The sequence below is a fragment of the Dendrobates tinctorius genome, unplaced genomic scaffold (assembly GCF_039654945.1).
Source record: "Dendrobates tinctorius isolate UK_male_01 unplaced genomic scaffold, ASM3965494v1 ptg000083l, whole genome shotgun sequence".
In the NCBI taxonomy this organism is placed as follows: Eukaryota; Metazoa; Chordata; class Amphibia; order Anura; family Dendrobatidae; genus Dendrobates; species Dendrobates tinctorius.
The window spans coordinates 30,222,567-30,235,528 of record NW_027361751.1 but is presented as its reverse complement, the minus strand read 5'-3'; the positions used below and the strand labels follow the sequence as shown (position 1 = coordinate 30,235,528).

Sequence of the window (12,962 nt, the reverse complement as noted above, 5' to 3'; positions counted from 1 at the left end):
ACGAATATGTCTCTTACGGAGGCTCTCGGAAATATATTCCTTCATCGCAACCCGTTCCGGACCCGAGAGGTTATACAGGCGGGCTTTGGGCAATTTAGCACCTGGAACCAGGTCAATGGCACATTCAAATGGGCGGTGTGTTGGTAAAACCTCAGCCTCTTTTTCGGAGAAAACGTCAGTATAATCTATCAGGCACTCCGGAATGCCTTCTAGACCCACGGACGACACAGACACAGAAACAAGACATTTCTCAGAGCAATAGGGACCCCATTTTACAATATCCCGAGATTCCCAATTAATCACAGGATTATGCAGCTGTAACCAGGGGAACCCCAACACCAGTCCCGCAGGCAGGTTGTTCATTACAAAACATGAAATACGTTCCTGATGTAAGGAACCCACTTTAAGGAGAAACTCTTCAGTACAAAACATAATGTCATTCTTAACCAGTGGTGTTTTGTCAATAGCAACAAGGTGAATCGGAGTCTCCAACCTAACTGTCCCTAACTTACACCTGGCCACCAAGTCAGAGTCAATAAAGTTCAATGATGAACCGCAATCCACGAAGGCAGAAGTGGATGTGGAGACACCCCCAGAACAAAGTTCCACTTGAAATGACATTTTAGAAAATGCAGAAAAGGGTACCTGAGAGCCTGGGTGACCTCCACGATAATCACCCGGGCTCAGTCGCTTGTTGGTTAGTGGCCGGGAGGGGCAATCCTTTTTCCCATGTCCAGACTCGCCACTGTGAACACAGCATTTTCTCACGTGCCGTTGTCTCCTTTCTTTCTCCTTAAGGTTGATGGTTCCCATCTCCGTGATTTTCAATGAAGAACTGGCTCCCCTTCCTTGGGAGAATAATGATGTCTCGGTTTGTATCACTCCCCTTGCCCGTAACCTGCGATCCATTCGGACGGCCTGTGTCATAGCTTCCTCCAGGGCATCAGGTGGGGGGTAGAGAGCCAAGGCGTCTTTCAGATGCTCAGACAGGCCTCTACGGAACAACCCCCGGAGAGCGGAGTCGTTCCAGCAGACCTCAGCAGCCCAGCGTCTGAACTCTGAGCAAAACCACTCGGCTGAGTGTTTCCCCTGGCAAACATTCATCAGCCTGTCCTCAGCCATACGCACCCGATCAGGCTCATCATAAATATGTCCCAGGGCCTCAAAAAATGCATCCACAGTCATACGCTCAGGGGCCGTGGTAGGAAGGGAGAAAGCCCAAGCTTGGGGGGCTCCCCTTAACAGAGACATAATGACCCCCACTCTCTGACTTTCATCCCCAGAAGAGTGTGGTCTTAAGGAAAAAAAAAAGCTTACAGCCCTCCTTGAAAACTCTGAAGTCATTTTTATCTCCAGAAAAGGTATCTGGTAACTTCACTGGAGACTCAGGGGAAATTAATGTAACATCCCGAGCCCCCAATGAAAGAACCCCCTGCACAGTGTCAGCGATCAGCTGCTGAGACTGAGCCAGGACTCTTTGTTCTCCAAAGAGTTTCTGAGACATCTGCGTCAGATGCTTAACCTGCTCAGAAAGAGCGTGCACAGGATCCATCACACACACAGGTGAATGGGAGCAGAGAAAAAAAAATGGTATGGGTCAGTTATAATGTCAGAGACACCGCACTGCACTTGCTCATAGAGCCAGTGCGCATGTCCTGAGTACAGAAGCAGTGCTAAGAGTTACCTGGGGAGCAGGGCAGCAGAGGTGACCATGCGTGCTTCAGGCTAATAGTGTCAGGGTCCAGTCAGCGCTGGAAGGTAAAGAGGCACAGGACCTGCGGACACTGAAACTGAATAGTCTGCACGGGACCTATGGTCATGTGACTGCAAGGGGGCGGGGCTTAGCGTCCTGTATTCAGATAGGACAGGACACCATACAACAACTCAGAGTCAGGCAAAACAGAGGTCACAGCAGTACGGGCAAACAAGGTACAGGAGGGACAAACAGATGGGTAGTCAGACAGAGCCAAAGGTCATACACAAGAGGGCGACGTGGTACCAAGTGGACGAGCAGAGAGGAGTCGGGTCTCAAGCAGAGAGTCATACACGAGAGGTAGCGCAGTACAAGAGGGGCAGGCAGAACTCGTAACAGGGACAGAACCAAATCAAAACCGAACAAGCAAGCAAGATATCAGGCACAAGGCACACGTATACAAGAGGTCACTTAACTCAGCCGAGGGCAGGAGTATAACTGACACCGGACCCAGGTCCAGTGAGAACTAAATAGCCTCCTGCTGCCAGAGAGAGGCAGCACAATTAACCCATAGTATAACCAGGACGGGTCAAAGCGAAATCCCGTCCTGGATCATGACATGTGGATTCTGTGGTAGAGAAAATGCAGCAGATTTGGGACCAAGTAGTGGATAAGTTGTCCCACTCTCAGGAAAAGGCCCAACGGTTTTCCAACAGGCATAGGACCATTGGTCCCCAGTTTAAAGTGGGTGATATGGTTTGGTTGTCTTCAAAGAATATTCCTATGAAAGCTGCACCTCCAAAATTCAAGCCAAGATTCATTGGACCTTATAAGATTTTGGAAATCCTTAACCCCGCTTCTTTCCGTTTGGCTCTTCCAGTTACATTTAAGATTCATAACGTTTTTCATAAATCTTTGTTGAAGAGGTTTGAGGAGCCAGTAGTTCCCATGGCGGCGCCTCCTGACCCTGTATTGGTTAAAGGTAATTTGGAGTATGAGGTAGAGAAGATATTGGATTCTCGTTTGGCTAGACGGAGACTCCAGTACTTGGTCAAATGGAAGGGTTATGGACAGAAGGATAATTCTTGGGTCTCTGTTTCTGACATTCATGCTGAAAGATTGGTACGTGCTTTTCACCGGGCTCATCCTGACCGGCCTGGTGGCGTGGATGAAGGTTCGGTGACCCCTCCTCAAGGGGGGGGTACTGTTGTGAATTCTCTTCCTGGGATCCCTCTGGTGGTTACTGAAGGTAGTGGAGCTGGTCAGATTGACGGAGGCTTGCCACCTGATAATGATGATGACGAGTGGAGATCTGGGGTTTCTGACTGGTGTATTTAAGACAGCTGACTTCCTTCAATCCCTGCTGGTGATTTTCTTCCTGTGCCTTCTGAGGTCTGATGTCTGATGTCTCCTGCTCTGTTCCTGCATGGTTCAGCTAAGTGGCTCATTTGCTAATCTTTTTGCATTTGATCTGGTTTTGTCTATCTCTGCTTTGTGCGGGTCAGCTTGCTCCTGCTAGGGCTGTGCTGGTTCACTGCCCATATGTTGCTGCTTGTGTCAGTTTGGTTTGTCCCCTGTTATATTGGTCTCTTTTTGCCTTGCTTTCAGTATATACCAGAGTGCTGATATAGTGGGGGCGAAGTCGTGCGACTTCAGTGTTTTTTGTGCATCAGACATGTTGGAATTTTCAGGGTTTTTTGCGTGATTGCAGACAGTGTCTTTCCTTTCCTGTTCTGTCTAGTCAGTTTGAGCCCCATCATTTGCTCAGTCTATTTTCCTGCCTGCGTATGTGTTTTCATCTTGTCTCACGGACAATATATGTTTGGGGGCTGTCTATTCCTTTGGGTTCTGCTCTGGGGCAGTTTAGATTTCACCTTTCTTGCTGTAGGCTGAGTTAGTTCTCTGGCCGTGTCGAGGCGTCTAGGGCATCGTATGTACGCTCCATGGCTACTGCTAGTTGTGTGGATAGGATCAGGAGTCTGCAATTCACTTAGTTTCCAACCTCTCTGGTTTTCTGTGGCTTGGCCTATTCCTGTTATCCTCCTCGGTGACCCATTCATAACACTGCCCCCTGTGTCTCCAATCATGCCCCCTGTGTCTCCAATCCTGCCCCCTGTGTCTCCAATCCTGCCCCCGTGTCTCCATTCTGCCCCCGTGTCTCCATTCTGCCCCTGTGTCTCCAATCATGCCCCCATGTCTCCAATCATGCCCCCGTGTCTCCAATCCTGCCCCCAGTGTCTCCATTTCTGCCCCGTCTCGATCCTGCCGGCTTGCCGCTTTCAATACTAATTAAAAAGAAAACCACCTTTCTCCTTACCTTGCCTCGGTCCAGTTGTGGGAGGAATGGCCCCCGTCGAGTGTCCGGGCCGGGACCAAGGGAGCCGTCATATAGGTTCTGGAGGAAACGATTCCCGGGGGACAGAGTTCAGGGACGGACCGTTGTGACAGACAGATGGGCTGGGGGAGGGACCAGTATAAAGGGGGCGGGGAATCCCCGGGACGATGAGTCAGCAGACCGGGACAGAGGCAGCAGGAGACAGTGGGAGCGACCGAGAGCTAGAGCGACTTGCCAGTGCTAGGGAAGATGCTCACTGAGGACTCCAGAGGGACGGCGCCAAGACGATAATCCGGGACTTGCTGCCCTGCACAAGCCCGCGGCCGCTGCCGCCTCACCTCAGCCTGAGGCTGCGGCCTGTTCCTCACCACCCGCAGCCGCCCTGCCCTCACCAGTGGTCGTGGCAAGTACAGTGCCGGCAAAGGTTACACTGACGTCATCTGCCAGCCTCCGTTTGACTGGCGGCTTTAATTATTGCCGTGTGTGAGCCCGCATGGCAATAGAGTAACTGAACCTGCATCCTGGACGCAGGTTCAGTGTCATGAGTTATTCAGGATTCTGGACAGATGGTGCAGGGGTTAATAGGGAGAGCCTCTCTTTGACGCCAGGGAGGGTTTTTATAGCCTCAGGTGAGCACCCCTCCCTGTCGTTTATACTCCTAACTAGAGTGTGCCCGACCCTGCATCGCTAGTGCCTCTCGCCTGTTCTCGTACGTTGTTTGTTGTATGATCTGTTCTGGACTTGGTTTACGTCTCTTGGTTTCTGATTTGGTACTGTACTGCTCGAACAGTGTATGACCCTCTGCTTCCCCTGACTGCTCTCTATCATCCTGATTCTGTACTGCATTGCCCGACCCGTGTCTGACCCTCTGCTGCACCTGACGATCCTCTGCCATTCTGAGTCTGTACTGCGTTGCTAGATTTGTGTATGACCCCCTGCTTTATCTGACTATCGCTGCTGCTCAGCCCCTGTGTGACTTAGTCTCCTGCCTGTCACCGCTGCATCCCGGGGGTAAGCCCCGCCCCCTCCTCTGACAAGCGGTCACATGGTGGAAGGTCCTGCGGGTACTGAGTGCCTCTCCATCGCTCCTCCCCTCCCGCAGGTCCTGTGACCGTTTTACTGATCTCAGATACTGCGCCCCTGCCCGGCTACCAAGAGTTACCTTCCCCTGGAGTCTCAGCATCTTCAGGGCCCGCTGATGCTTGCCTGTCACGCCACTCCTGACGGCTACAACAGGTGAGCGTGACATTCAGTTACTTGATCGGCAGAATCCTGCCGCTGGGGGTGGGGCAGTGGGGCCCAATGGGTAGAGGTGACAGGGCCCAAAGCAAACCCCCTCTGTTGATCGGGCCCCATACGCCAGTCAGGGCAGTAATGCCCTGATGGCGGTCCTGCATAGTATGGTAAAAACATACCAGGTGTAAAAAGTGCCCCTGGGAAGCAGTGGTGAAGTTTGAAGTGTTGCTCATTAATAGCAATGGTTTTACTGTGTCCTTTAGTTAAAGGGGTTGTCTACTAATGTTCACTTCTCAATTATCACACTCCCCCATGTTAAATAATAACAATCTGTACTCACCTCCACTGCTAGTACCATTCCAGCTATGTCAGCGCTGGGTCTCATGGTATTCACGTGCCATTTTTGTTTCTCGGGAGCCCTGCAGCCAGTGATCACTAATGGTCCTCTCCACTCTCACCTTTTTCTAATTAAAAGACATCCATGGGACGTGAGAGAGCAGCAACAGTTATCACTTCTTCCAGATGTCAGTTTCAGCCAAAAGAAGTGACTGCTAATTGATTAGTGACCACTGATTGTCATGCGATCCCCCGTAGACCTGGCATTGATGGAACGGTGGCGGCACTGGAGGTGAGTACAAGTTGTTTTTTTTATTTTCCATGAGGGAGTATGGCAGTTGAGAAGAGGTTGTCTGAGTAGTGGGCAACCCCTTTAATGTACTCGCTATAAGCAGACATCCATGAAACACGATTTATGTATGGGCAGTGATGTAAGCACTGGCCACAGTTCTCCTTATCCACATTTAGCAACCTCATATATGCCTTTGAGGCTGATGAGTTCAAGCCCGAAGACCTGAAGCCCGCCGGCGCATCACAGTCCACACTGAAACTGTATTTCATAGATATCTGAATGAGACCTTGTCATCTGAGAAAACGCTATTAACCTGCAGATATGAAGTTAATCTGCAGGTTAATAGCATTGTGAACCTGCCTGGTGATGACACTTAAAGCCCTGCTGCAGTGAGGAAATGACCTTAATTCCCCCAACAGCGTTCCGATTTCAGTCACGGGGCGACGCGGTGCGGGATCAGTCACCGCTCAGCATTAAGAGTGTGGCAGTGGTAATTGCACCCCCCACACACTGACTGGCAACCTGCCCTAATGTTGAGCTGCTGTCAGTCAGTGAGGGGCTACGGTTACAACCGACACTCTCTATAACCTGGGCGGTGACTGAACCCGAATCCGGTACCTCCCCTGTGACAGAAGCTGGAAAGCTGCTGGGGGAATAAAGTTAATTTTCTCCCAGCAGGAGGTTCTATGTGTAGGTGCCGGGCAGGTTCATAACGCTATTAACCTGCAGGCTAACCCCCATATCTGCAGGTTAATACGCTTTTATTTTTTCAGGTGATAGGCTCCCTTTAAGGTGTGCTTCTCCAGTCTTTAGAGACAAATAAAACATGGAAAGTTTGTGGTTCATGTTCGCACTATCGGCCAAACAGATTAGTGTCCACACTCCTTTAGACCCTCTGGTCTATGAGTAGAGGTGGAAACACCTTTTGAATACTAGTCTGCTCTGCTGGAGGCTGACTTCATCTGTGTGTGGGTTGAGGGAAGAACCCTTGCGTTGCATCAGTCTCATAGAGACTGAGCTAGATTCACCATCGCGGATATGAACCACAAATTTTCCATGTTTTATCTGCTCTTTTGGTGAAATCACCTGTGGATCTTCAGCAGCCTTACAACCCTGGTTATGGTCAGCATATAAAAATACGACTTCTGTTACTTACGAGTTTCAACGTATCTCGTATCAACCAGATATGATCTTAGTCTTGAGCTATTTTTTTTCTCCTCAGCTTTTTTGCATAGTTTTTAGAGACAGTCACATATGAAAATGCAAAGGGTTCCAGCCCGAGGAGTCTGTGAAGTAGTGTGACGAGAGTCAGCTTACGCTGAGTCGTTTTCCTTTTGAATGAGTGGACCCTCTGGGCCGTGGCACCCACCCACCTAGGGCGAGCTGACCTTGTGAGAATCCACCCCCTATACAGGGAGTGTCAGGGGCAAGACCAAGGAGGTGAGCCACCACAGCAACTGGACCAGACGGCTGGCTCAGGGAAACAAGACAAGGCGAGACAAGACGTTAGTTCAAGGAAACTTCATTAAGAAACACTTCTGGGTACAACAGGTGCAAAACATGAACACACAAAGTACATAAAGCAAGATGCGTGCAAGGGCACGCCGAGGTCCAAAGCATGGTACATGCAGATGGTAGGCAGAGACACGAGGACATCGGACTCCGGACAGCAGACAACGATCAACCGGGACATCAGGTTCTGTAGCTCTGAAGGTGATCGGCAGGTTCCGGACATCCGGCAAGCAAACCAGGGTTCCATGCAAGAGGCACGCCAGGGACAGGGTACAGAGCGGAGGCCTGCACGTGTAGAGAGACACGTCAGGGACAGGGTACTGAGCGGAGGCCTGCACGTGTAGAGAGACACGTCAGGGACAGGGTACAGAGCAGAGGCCTGCACGTGTAGAGAGACACGTCAGGGACAGGGTACAGAGTGGTGGCCTGCATGTGTAGAAAGACACATCAGGGACAGGGTACAGAACATAGCATAACAAGGAAGCATAGCGAGGACAAACAAAGCACGACGGACAACACGAGACAAAGCACGAGACAAGAGATGGAATACGAGCACGGATCGTTTGCAGAGACGCACGACAGAGCAAAGTGCAAGGGCACAGAATAGAGGGAGCAACCCAGCAGACCAAGCAGCCATGCAAGGAAGCAACACAATACTCAAGCCCTGAGCATAGGAAGGGGCGGCCTGATATAGGGCATAGCACCTCCACTTCCGAGTCAGGACCAGGGAAGAACTTCCAGTTCAGATCCTCCAGGATCACAGGGAGCAGTCACATGATCAGGATTCCAGACATGCAGGGATGATTGCAGAACCAGTGCTGAAACCTAGGCAGGTCACATGATCAGAATTCCAGACATGCAGAGATGATAGCAGAACCAGTGCTGAAACCTAGGCAGGTCACATGATCAGAGTTCCAGACATGCAGAGATGAATGCAGAACCAGCCTCTGCTAGAACATAGGAAGGACACATGATCAGGGGCTCTAAACATGACGAGACGATCACAGAAGGCAGAGCAGAAATGCAGGCTTCCCGCAGCTCAACAGTCATGAGGTGAGTGTGCACACTGCTCTAGGGAATATGCAGGATAGCAGACATGAGATGCGCGTGCACACCGCTCCAGGGGTCAAGAGGCAAAACAGACATGGCGGACATGACAGACATGGCGAGCATGACAAGTAGTTTGTCTGGGAGAAAATCGGCCCACCTGCATGAGAGTATCGCCATTACTGAGGGAGGGCAAGGATTACCACAGCGAAGGGATCATATAGGCTGAATCCCAAATCTGAGGATTGACTTTCCAGAAGCGTCTCAGTATTAGTGCTTTAGTGGAAAGAGGATCGGCACACTACAAATTGCTGGATGCTGGTGCTCGTGTGTCCGGAAAACTGAGGTGGTAACTGAATCAGCGAGCTGCAGGAGAGGACCAATAGCTAAACAAAAACTACTACAGAACATTGCTGGAAAAAGACATTGATACCAGCCATCTCGTACTGTCACTGGGACAATAAAGTGTCACCATTGTTATAATACCAACTGTCTACCTCTGTTAAAGCCTAATGTCTCTTCGGAAATTCTGCAACCAATCACTCACATTGTCTCAACAAACAGTCTGCTACCATCAACCAAGTTGCTTCCCAAGATGTAAAATTGTTGACCTGTTGCTACGTGGGGATCCCCACCTACCTCCATTGACCATTGTATCCTGTACTTTGGAAGGGGCATCATCGTCTATAAAAGGTTCTCCTCACCTTCTACCACACAAATAGAATCAACTTTTATGCAAACTAGAGGTGACAAGAAAGATTTTTACATACAGGGATAGGTGCAGACAACCGTGTATTCTCTTATCTGGGCGAACCAGTCGATTATGCAAATCACACTCTGATCAGAGTGTGATTATAGCGTAATCTGATTTCAGATGTCATCCGAATGTAGTCAGATGTTTTCTGTGGATTCATTGACTTGTATATCTGAGGGTGATCCGATATTGGATCAAACTCAGGCATGCTGCAATTTTTTTTTCCGAAAACCAGCTCTGTTCAAGGAAAAATTGGACATCTGCATGGCTCCGATAGCATAACATTGGTCTGGGTGCAATCTTATCTTTTGTCTGATTGCACTAGGACCGATAGTATGGTCATGTGCATGAGCCCTTAGGGTATGTGCACACATAGTTTTTTGTCTCTGCGGATTTTGTAGAGAAAACTGCAGAAAATCCGCAGGACAAAGTGCTGCGGTTTTTCTGCGGTTTATCTGCGGTTTATCTGCGGTTTTGCCCTGCGGTTTTACACCTCATAATGGATGAGGTGTAAAACTGCAGCGTTTCTGCACCAAACAATTGACATGCTGCGTTTTGAAAATCGCAGCAAAACCGCGTGGAAAAAAACGCAGCATGTGCACAGCTTTTCTTTATTTCCATAGGAAATAAAGGTACTGTACAACGCAGCAGAATCTGCTGCGTTTCTGCAGAGCCAAAAACGCTGCGGAAACGCAGCAGAAACCGCAAAGTGTGCACATACCCTTAGGCTAAGTGCACACGTACCGGAACTCTCACGGAAATTACCGCGAGAATTCCGTAATTCCATTCCGCGGGAAAATCGCATTTTAAATTCCCGCGATTTTCCCGCGGAAAAACTAGCATTTTGCAAGCGTAATTAGCTTGCAAAATGCTAGCGTTTTCCAAGCGATCTGTAGCATCGCTTGGAGAACTGATTGACAGGTTGGTCACACTCGTCAAACATAGTGTTTGACGAGTGTGACCAACTTTTTACTACTGAGGCCGCCTATGCAGCATCAGTAGTAAAAGATAAAATGTAAAAAAAAATAAAAAATGGTGTTATTCTTACCCTCCGACGTCCCGCGCATCCGTTCCCAGTAATCCTTTGCGAAAATGCCCGCGATGACGTCCGTTCTCGCGGGATCGCGATGTCTCGTGGTAATTCGCGATGACGTCGCGCGAATGACCGCGAGACTTCGCGATCCCGCGAGAACGGACGCCATCGCGGGCATTTTCGCAAAGGCTTACTGGGACCGGGAGCGTGGAGAGAGGCGGGAAGGCTGCGTGGGACGTCGGAAGGTGAGAATAACAATATTTTTTATTTTAAATTCTATTTTTTACAGGGATATGGTACCCAAAGCCCGGAGGACAATCTCCTCTCCTCCAGACCGTGGGTACCATCCGCAATTGTTCTGCTTACTTTCCGCATGTTGTGCACAGCCACATGCGGGAAGTAAGCGGAACAATGCATTCCTATGGGTGCGGGATCGCCACGATTCCGCAAATTAATGAGCATGCTGCGGTTTTTACCGCGAAGCGATTCCGCCGCGGTAAAAACCGCAGCATTAGCACAGCATTGCGGAATCCCATAGGAATGCATGGGATGCTTATTTTTCGCGTTTTCGCGGCAAAATCGCGCAGTTAAAACCGCCGCGGAAACGCGAAAAAAACGCCACGTGTGAACTCAGCCTTACAGGTAAAACGCAATGTCCAAGGATCAGCTGTTCACATTCAGTCATATAAAGAATGACTGCTAACGGCAACATTAGTATGGAAGGGTCAGATCCTTTTCTGTCCAGCTAAACAGCATAATACATGAAAGGCGCATTGTCCTGCATGAATGTTCTGCTCTCTTTCATGCTGCTTTGCAGGATGGTATTTTACATTTTCCTTTGTCTGAACTTCTTATTTGTGAGGCAGCTATTATTAATTAAGCATTTACAGGAGTGTTTTTGTCTTCTTAATGTCACAATTCTGCTGGCTACTACTTGATATATGTCAGCACTGTCTGTTCACAGCTTTTGGGAGCATCTCTGAGGAAGCTTGGAGCTGCTGTTTTATCTGTAACCGTGCAAGAGCTGTGCAGTAAAGTCATTCTCCCTTCTACTATTGTAGGGAGTGATCAATGTCTAGAGCTCCCAATATGACGCGCGATCTACACCGTGTTTTATATTATCCTTGGAAGAAGAGGTCTTGCATTTTCTGATGCAAAGTATTGGAGTATACAACAGCTGCAGGCTTATGCATGTTTTAGAGGAGGGGATGCTGATCATAAAGAAGGTGGATGTGCTTTGTTAGAGTTGGATAATATTTTACTATATGACCTCTCTTGGTTTATTTGTATCTGTTTTTCCCTGTAATCCTCCATTTTGTCATGATGAAGATAATGCCCCCCCCCAAGGATAACAGTCCATTCTCCCACAATGACTTAATGCTGATAATTCTGCTGAAAGCTAAAATCTTCAACATACAGAACACATATGGGGTTTGATTCAGCAAAGTAAAGACTCCAGTTTTCCAGTTTTGTAGAATAAAACACTCTGAAAAGTCACAAAATTGTTTTGCAACGTGAAGGTGCACAAACATCTTGCACCTTTTGTTGTTTTCACACGAACTTCAACAAAGTTGGCAGGGCTTGGATGGGACGAGGCACAGCGCTCCTTCCCACTGAGTTCATCAACAGTTACACTACTTTGGTGGAAAAAAATACTCCAGAAATGTTACTCCAGAAGATGCTATTAATATGATGTGCCAAATGAATTAAGTGGTGTGCACCTCTTAATAATTTTGGCGTAACTTACACCACCCTACCGTTTCAATAGGACTGGCATGCACAATGCCTGTCTTACTGAATCAGTCCCATTGTCTCTTGAATGTGAAGATTAATTCAGACAATACTTTTAAGATAAAAGCTAGCATAATCATAAATAGAGATGAGCGACTTTGCCTTTTATCGGGTCGAGTCGGGTTACATGAAACCCAACTTTCGCAAAAGTCGAGTCGAACAAAATCGGCCGATTAGCGTGAAAAGTCGAAGGCCGACTGAAACACGAAACCCAATGCAAGTCAATGGGGAAGAAAAGTCGGCAGTGAGTGGAGGACAGGAAACACACCTACAGTGCCCATTTTAATGCCAAAAACATCAATTCTTATTACTTAAGCTTGTCAACCTTAATTTACTTTATAATAATAGTTAGACATTGAAAACTGGGGGTTATTTGGCTAAAGTTGTGGGGGGGTAGGGCTGGCTCCAGATTTTCGTGGGCCCAGGGCCAAAGAGTGGCAATGGGCTCCTTTAACACATGCCACAATTCATGATCCTCTGATACGGCAGAGAAATAGCGGTATAGTACAATGAAAAGTACTTCACTTCTTACATCACATGACTGATATCCATTTTAAATTCTCCAATAGCTCCAAAAACGGACAGTATATTACTCCATACAGAATCTTTGGTCCCATATAATGTTCCATACATTATATGATGAGCTCCACATAATGCTACAGTATATGTTGGTCTCCATGGATGAAGCTCCACTGTCTTATGGGCCCAAATAATGCTCCATATATAATGGGCCCCATTTCTAATGCTCCAGTGTATAATGGGCCCTGTAAATGCTGCTCCAGTGTGTGATGTCCACCTTTGGAATGCTCCAGTGTATGGTGGGCCCCGTATATCATTCTCCAGAGTATAGTGCTCCCCAAAAATTGCTCCCAACCTTTCAAACAATTAAATAAGTCTCCTCGCTAGGGAATCCCTGTACTAGTTTGGACTCCT

At 48.4% G+C, this 12,962-nt stretch overlaps 1 long non-coding RNA gene across 1 annotated transcript in view; it reads left to right on the top strand.

Annotated features, from left to right (window-relative positions):
* Positions 1 to 8,133: 8,133 nt before the first annotated feature.
* LOC141097238 (uncharacterized) overlaps positions 8,134 to 12,962 on the top strand; it is a 54,008-nt gene continuing 49,179 nt past the window's right edge. Inside the window, exon 1 of the long non-coding RNA XR_012233896.1 lies at positions 8,134 to 8,457. This is a non-coding gene — a long non-coding RNA (uncharacterized lncRNA). The remainder of the gene's footprint in view (positions 8,458 to 12,962) is intronic.